Here is a 7767-nt window from a genome sequence, read left to right on the forward strand (position 1 = left end):
AGACACGGTGCAGCAAGAGGCAGCCACCTAACATCTAGCTAGTTAATGATCTAAGGATCCTCTCATTGTACTATGATTTAAAAGGAAAATGGGTTTGCAAAAATATGTATTATTATCTCCAAGTCTGTTTCCTTTATCTCTGTACATGTCACTGTAACTGAGCCATCTGCTGGTGAGGCCTGTCAGGATTAGGACATTTCTAGATCACTGAAATGATTTGTGAGCTGATACCAAAAGTCGGACAGTGCGTTGGATTTTGGGGCATGTACATGTTTCACGATATCACTCTTAGAACATTTACACACTTAATACAAACATATTACTACATTTTGTTGAACATCTCTGTATCTTTCACGCCTATCTGTCCCAAAGTATTCAAACCTTGAAGATAGAATTCATGACTTTTGTTTAAATGAAAAATGCTTATACTGTAAAGTTTGTCAGATGTCCTTGATGCTCCCTGACTTTGCATTTTATTTTAACACCAGCTCACTGCATCGCTGGCAGCTCTGCCCCCCCCACACCTCCTCCTGCTGATGCCCGCCCCCCCCAGCCCTTGCACTGAGGTTCACCCCGAGTCCACAGAGATAGCATCATGGTGGATGTTACCAAATGGCCCATTTTCAGCATGATGGGGCCCCAGGAGCTCTCCTCGATACGGAAAGCCTGCGTGTTTGGGACGTCTGCTAATGAGGCCGTCTTCATCACCAAAGATGATGAGGTGAGGCGTCGGGGGGGAACAGGGCTGTGGAGTTAATCAGCCATCGTTACTGGTGCGTAATAGTTGGAGGATCTTGGACTACAAGTTTCACATTACTTTAATTTTACCCAGCATATTGGGTTTTTTAGATTTATATTTTCATTTGTATAGCAAATAGTTTTCCCTCTTTAAGATTCTTTTTTTTAAGCCTTTACTGTGAACAAAGAATCCAAATGTGATGCAAAACATGATTTGTTTAACTTGAATGGGGGTTCGTCAAAACTAGTGTTTTTGCAAAAGACCCAATTATTACTACTACTATACAAACCTTCATAGGCCTGGACTTCCTGATTCCAAATACGTTTTATTCAGTGTGTTTGTTGTATTCTTCACGATAAAGACTTTATAAGAATACATACATATATGAATACATATGTCATAATATAGTGTTGCCTGCAGAGAAACATGCTCTTTAATTGGTAAGTTACCCAGACATACGGGTTTCGTCTTTAAAGTGAAGCTTTCCCTAAAGAAAGATCAAAATCAGCAGCAAAATGTTGCTAGTTATCTTAGAGAATGTTATGGATCTTTCAATGATTATTCTTAAAGTAAATATCAAAACAAGCTGGAGGCCTGTGCTCATGACCTTGTGTTGTCCTCTCTGTGTCGTGCTGTTTTGAGTTTGCTCTTATCAGCACCGCCTGATGTTTGTGTTTCTGGAATGTGACCTGGTACCTACTCGGCTCACAATAACTTCCTCTGCTCAGCCCCGCTGATCACTGTTACTCGCTCTCTCTTTTGTCCCTCCTCTCCCCTCTCTCAGGTGTATGTGATTGGGTTTTTAAACTGCAGCAGCTGCCTGGGGACAGGAGACAGTCAGAAGCTCCATTATTCCCAAGAAGCTGGACTCCTAGCGGGAAGAAAGGTGTGGTCAGCGTGAGCTACGGCAGCGGACCCCACATCTGATGGCCACAGAGGGTTAGCTGCACAGGACGTCCAATCCTCCTCTTGGATTAGAGAGTGCTGCAGAATGACTCAGCGTTTTGTGGTTTCAGATGGAGAGCGTTCGCCTGGGGTCACAACGGCTACAGCCAGCTGGGGAACGGGACGACCAACCAAGGAGCCGCTCCGCTGCTCGTGTCGGCTAACCTGCTGAATAAGAAGGTCGCAGAGGGTGGCCTGTGGCTCGCACCACTCCATGGCCCTCACTGACTCAGGAGAAGTGAGTGTGTTGCAGCAGAAACCTGTGTGAAACCTTCTGATGATGCATGTGATTCAGATTTGGCCACCTGAGCACGAGCTGATCCCTCAGAGCTGAGAACGTAGAAAACTAAGCCCAAAGTACAATATTGTGCAACAAAATATTTCAAATATTGTCGGATTCATATTGTAGCGTGCTGTAAACATGTTGGTTCCCAGATACAACAACAATGTTTTATATACTGTGCTTCATATTTGTAAAGGATGAGATTAAAAAGTTTAGTTGAGAGTGATCAAAAGTTTGATATTCTAGGACACTCGTTTGTTTTGGGGCCAATAGTGAAGTAGTGACTGGTATACATTTTCTCTTCTCTAAGCAAAAAGGAAAACAATATCAACAAAGTGTTGAAGTCGCTTTAGAACCTTTTCAACGTTTTCTGCGGACACAAAAGCGATCAGATCTTCTTTCTGTTTTTTGGAGCTTAGCAAGATTTAGGATTTATTCAGGCCATCAGGGAAAAAGCAAGAAATGTATATAACACGTTTACTGTAGTTAACTCCCAATCTTCAGCCCATCATTACTCTGGGAGTATATATTTAAAAAATCTTCATAATAAAGTACATTCATTACAGTCACATCGTTTAAATACTCTGTTTGTTGCAAGTCCCTCTTAAGGGATATCAAGTGTGCATTTACAGCATAGGATTGTGTGGATGGATAATATTTTGTGTCATGTCATAATAACTGTCTACCTTCTTCTTCTCCAGGTGTATGCGTGGGGCTACAACAACTGTGGTCAGGTGGGTTCGGGCTCCACAGCGAAACCAGCCGACCCCCCGCAGAGTGTCCAGCTGTCTGCAGAACAAAGTGGCCGTCAGCATCGTGTGCGGGCAGACCTCGTCTCTGGCAGTGTTGGACAACGGAGAGGTGACTGTTTGATTTAAACGTTAATGTAACACAGTGTTGCCATCTCCTCCGCAGCACTGATGCTCTCTGTGTGTCTGCAGGTCTACGGCTGGGGCTACAACGGGAACGGACAGCTGGGACTCGGGAAACAGCGGGGGAACCAGCTTGACCCCCTGCCGCCTCGCCGCGCTGCAGGGCTTATGTGTGCAGCAGGTATGGGGTCGGGAACTCACAAAACCGTATATTTGGGTGTCTCACCCAGTGCCACTCTTGATTTGTTCAGATGAGTATTAGGGCACTATAGATTTATAGTGGAGTGGGGTAATATTCAGAGAAAAAACGTTTGTGTTAAAAGTCATAACTAAGAGAAACATTTTTATAAAAATCACAAATGTATGTCAATTGAATTTGGTCATCCACTGAATAAATACTATACTACTTATTATATCTTCTCTCTGTGATTAACGACCTGCTCATTAAGAGTTGCTAAATCAATTTACTCTTATCTTAAAGGACCTGAAAACGAATTCCTAAACACTTCTTAAACTTTCAATAACACTCAAAAACAAGTATGAACTGTCACCTTTTCTGAATGCATTTAAAACAAGTGAGACGATAGCAGAAGAAAACAGCACGTTTGCAAGTACACTTTGTTTGTTCTTCAGTAAAATAATAAATAAATGCTCCTATGTTAGGATTCTTCAAGACCTCAAAACAGGCTTTCAAATCCCACCTCCTTAACCCTATCAGTAGGCTACAGGTAATAGACTATTATTTTAAATGTAACCAGAGCCGAAAGTGATACCTTCCTTTCTCTTACCAAGAACACAAGAAGGTATACAATTCATAATATATGAAACAGAGCAAGTCTTCATATTTAAAAAGTTGCACAAGCAAAGAGAATGGAGACCCTTTTGAAGTAAGCAACAGGACAACTTTATTGTTCACCATGAAGCTTGTTTTGCTTTCAAATCTGTACACTTCTTTTCTGTAATGGACATGTTTACATTCTTACGCTGTTCACAGTCTTACACTTGGAGTGTCTGTCTCTCTCCAGATTGTCTCGGGCTACGCCCACTCTCTGGCCCTCACAGACGAGGGGCTGCTGTTCGCCTGGGGGGCCAACACCTACGGACAGCTGGGCACCGGAAACAAGAGCAACCAGCTGAGCCCGCTGCTCATCATGACGGAGAAGGAGAGGTGAGCGTCACCACAGATACTACAGACTGCTCTCCCCCCTGCCTTTCCCTCCCTCACTCTCTCCTCTCCCCCTGCCTTTCCCTCCCTCACTCCCCCCTCTCCCCCCTGCAGGATAGTGGAGGTCGCCGCCTGCCACTCCACACACACCTCAGCCTGTAAGACCCAGAGCGGCCAGGTGTACATGTGGGGTCAGTGCAGGGGCCAGTCCATCATGCTGCCCCTCCTCACACACTTCACCTGCACCGACGATGTGTTCGCCTGCTTCGCCACGCCCTCAGTCATGTGGAAGCTTCTCTCTATGGGTGAGGCAAAGGGTTAATGTGCACAGGTTCAGCTAATCTGAAATGTTTTAGCATTTCATGTTTGAATTATTTCCACCATTATCTTTATTGGTTTTGTAACATAACAGGCACAGGCCTTAATAGAAACACAAGCTATAAGAAAGCTACCAATAGATGCCAGATCAAAGAGAAATTACAAAAGTACAGTAAATAGGGAAATATTTTTGTACCCAATAAATAGTTCCAATTTAAAAGGGAACTCATAAAATCGCATTGTACTGCTTGGGCAGACTTTGTCATGTAATTAGTACCAAAGTACATAATTATTTGCAGGAAACTGACTTAAAAAACATTATAAACAAATAAAAAAAATCATCATGAAAATTACAGAACAAATCTATGATCCTTGAGTCTCAGTTAGTTTAATATATAAGAGATATGCTGTTGTTTTATCTTCCTAAAGCTGTGTGTGTGTGCGTGTGTGTGTGTTTCCTCCCTGCAGAGCACGATGACTTCTTGACCGTGGCTCAATCTCTGAAGAAAGAGTTTGACAACCCGGAGACAGCCGACCTCAAGTTCTGCGTTGACGGCAAACATATCTGCGTCCACAAAGCCATCCTCAAAATCAGGTCAGGGACTCCATCTCGGAGCTGTCAGTCAAAGTCCTGAAACTTTACTGGACTATTAGAAATAACTTGAGTTTCTCTCCTGCTACACGCTGCTGTGCAGGTGTGAACACTTCAGGACCATGTTCCAGTCGCACTGGAACGAAGACATGAAGGAGGTGATAGAGATCGATCAGTTCTCCTATCCGGTGTACCGCTCCTTCCTGGAGTTCCTCTACACCGACGCTGTGGAGCTGCCTCCGGAGGACGCTATCGGTCAGAACCACACACACACTGACTGACTGACTGACTTCAGTTTGAATGTTGGTTGTTTGAAAGGGGACATATTATGATTGTTGGGGTTTCCCATTCATGTAGTGTGTTATACAGGTTAATGTATTCACACCCACATCCCGCCTGAAACGCCTCCATTGGACTCCTTTGTTTACTTCCGGATCATAGTGACAATATGTTACACTCACGCTTCTATTAGCTAGCACATATGTACCTGATAGGCTAAGGGGCGGGACTTCTCTAAGCAGTTGACCAATCACAACAGAGCCGTCCAGTTAACCAATCAGAGCAGACTGGGCTCTGGTTTCAGACAGAGGGTGAAAAGAGGTGCTGCAGCACAGGCAGTGAGAAAAATAAAGCGCTTTTTGAACATTAAAGCGTGGAGACAAGTCACAGGAGAGGCACAAGATACTAATATGAATCTGAACATGAACACAACAGGCCCCTTTAACTCACCATGTTATTATCTCTGATCTCTTAGGGCTGCTGGATTTGGCCACGTCGTACTGTGAGAACCGTCTGAAGCGCCTCTGTCAACACATCATAAAGAGAGGCATCACCGTGGAGAACGCCTTCTCACTGCTGGCGGCTGCCGTGCGCTACGATGCAGAGGTCAGAGGTCACGACAGTCTACCAACAATCACCTGTTTGTATCAGTTCCCCTGCCATCCCATAGTTATAGGGAGAACATCTACTTAGTTTTGAGTATCAGAAATCCTTTATTCATGCATTTACAGCATTACTGCATTAAAGGTCCATGCAGATAAAAAGCACGAATAATATAGGGAGGCTAACATATTGCAGAAAGTCTGTTACATAAGGAAATGTATGAGAAGAAATTCAGTGGTGAGTAGGAGATGCTGTGACATGTTGCCACTCAAGCAGTGCCTCAGACGTGTTACGTTGCCAATCTGGCTAGGGGGACCAAAAGGACACGGCACGACCAGATTGGAATTGGTATACGTTACCGGTGGTTTATTTGTTACTGTAAGTAAGTAAAATGATGTACACAAACAGCTTGGCCCAACAACGGGTCAAGCTGTCACCATCCAACAAAAGGGGTCTCCAAAAGAGAGTTGCCCAGATATACAAACGGAAAGAAATCTCACTTCTAAAGTGGAAACAAAACAATAAACAAAACGGACTGTGGAAGAACACAGCTGGTGCGGGTCTACAGGCGCTACTCACCTGGGTCTACGCAATACACACAAGAATGCTACAACACACTGCTAAGCAGTCTAACGAGCCACAGAAAACACACTGCTAAATGAAGGCTTTGTCACAAGGAGGGGGTTGAGGCGTCTGTCATCTGTGATAGCAGGGGAACTGCACAGCTCATTTACATCTACACACACGACCAGAGTTAAGGGCACAAGGTAGCAGCGGCTGTAACACTTGGTTATAATAATTACATGTTTTTAGTCAAATAAAACCTGTGAACCATTGAGAAACTGCATTGTTTTTAGGATGCTTGAGACTTTGCTTTGGTATTTTGCTGAGCTGAAGATGTGAACAAACGAGAAGGATATTGTGCTAGGGCCCTAACTCTCCAAATAAGTGGTTAATTTGAAAGAACATGGACCAACATGAAGAGGCCTTTGCTAATCCGTGCTCTTATCTTTGTTTTTCAGGACCTGGAGGAGTTCTGCTTTAAGTTCTGTGTGAACCACCTGACGGAGGTGACCCAGACCGCCGCCTTCTGGCAGATTAACGGCGACCTGCTCAAAAATTTCATTTGTCGAGCCAGCCGCTGTGGAGCCTTTAAAAACTGACCAATCATAGCTCATTATAGCCTCTGAGGCGGAGGCCCTGGGAGTGACTTCTAATGGACTCTGTCTCTCCTCTGACGGGTGTTACACAAACTTTACATAGGTTATCATCACTGTCAGATTATTCCTTTCATTCCAGACATGACCGGACATCACACAGTGAAGTTACAGCAGTATATTGTGTCTGACTTCTTCTTACTTTACACACATTGTGTAAACACAGGGTTTATTTGCATTGCGAGACTTACTATCGCTTGATCGAGTTGTTTCAACTTGAAATATTCTTGCCAGTTGCCTGATATCACTTTACCTTATTATTGACCAAGTTACTTCTTTAGTGTTTGCACTTGTTTGAATATGATTTTGTTTCTTTTATTAGAAGACTGCATCATAGCTTGTATGTGCCATCTTATGTTGTGGTTTTCAGAATGAAGTTGAGGGCTGATTGCACTTTTAGATGTCGGGACAGAGGAAGTGTTTTGAAGACTGGACACATATAAATCAATTCAAGGGAAAATGTACCACCTTTTTAACGTCTTTAATGTCCCAATTCATTGAGGCAATGAATCCCTCAGTGTGAGCTATATTGACCCAGGAAGCTGAATCCTCCAGAAAGCAGTTTATTTTCTTATACAACACACGTTTGATTAAGAAACATTTAGTTCTCCCTTACTTCCAACAACTGCGCTGGGTTAAGAAACAGCAGACTTTTCAGATTGTAACTTATCTTCTCTGTCAAACAGTTCCCCATTGTTTTAATTAACCAACTTAACAATTCCTCCTTCGCGTCGAAGGGAGCCAGTTGAGGTGG

The 7767-nt window shown here is 43.6% G+C and overlaps 1 pseudogene; it reads left to right on the forward strand.

Moving 5' to 3' along the window:
* The first annotated feature begins 525 nt into the window (after positions 1-525).
* On the forward strand, positions 526-7340 carry LOC117466433 (RCC1 and BTB domain-containing protein 1-like; annotated as a pseudogene).
* Positions 7341-7767: the final 427 nt, after the last annotated feature.

This window comes from Pseudochaenichthys georgianus, chromosome 21 (assembly GCF_902827115.2).
Source record: "Pseudochaenichthys georgianus chromosome 21, fPseGeo1.2, whole genome shotgun sequence".
NCBI lineage: Eukaryota > Metazoa > Chordata > Actinopteri > Perciformes > Channichthyidae > Pseudochaenichthys > Pseudochaenichthys georgianus.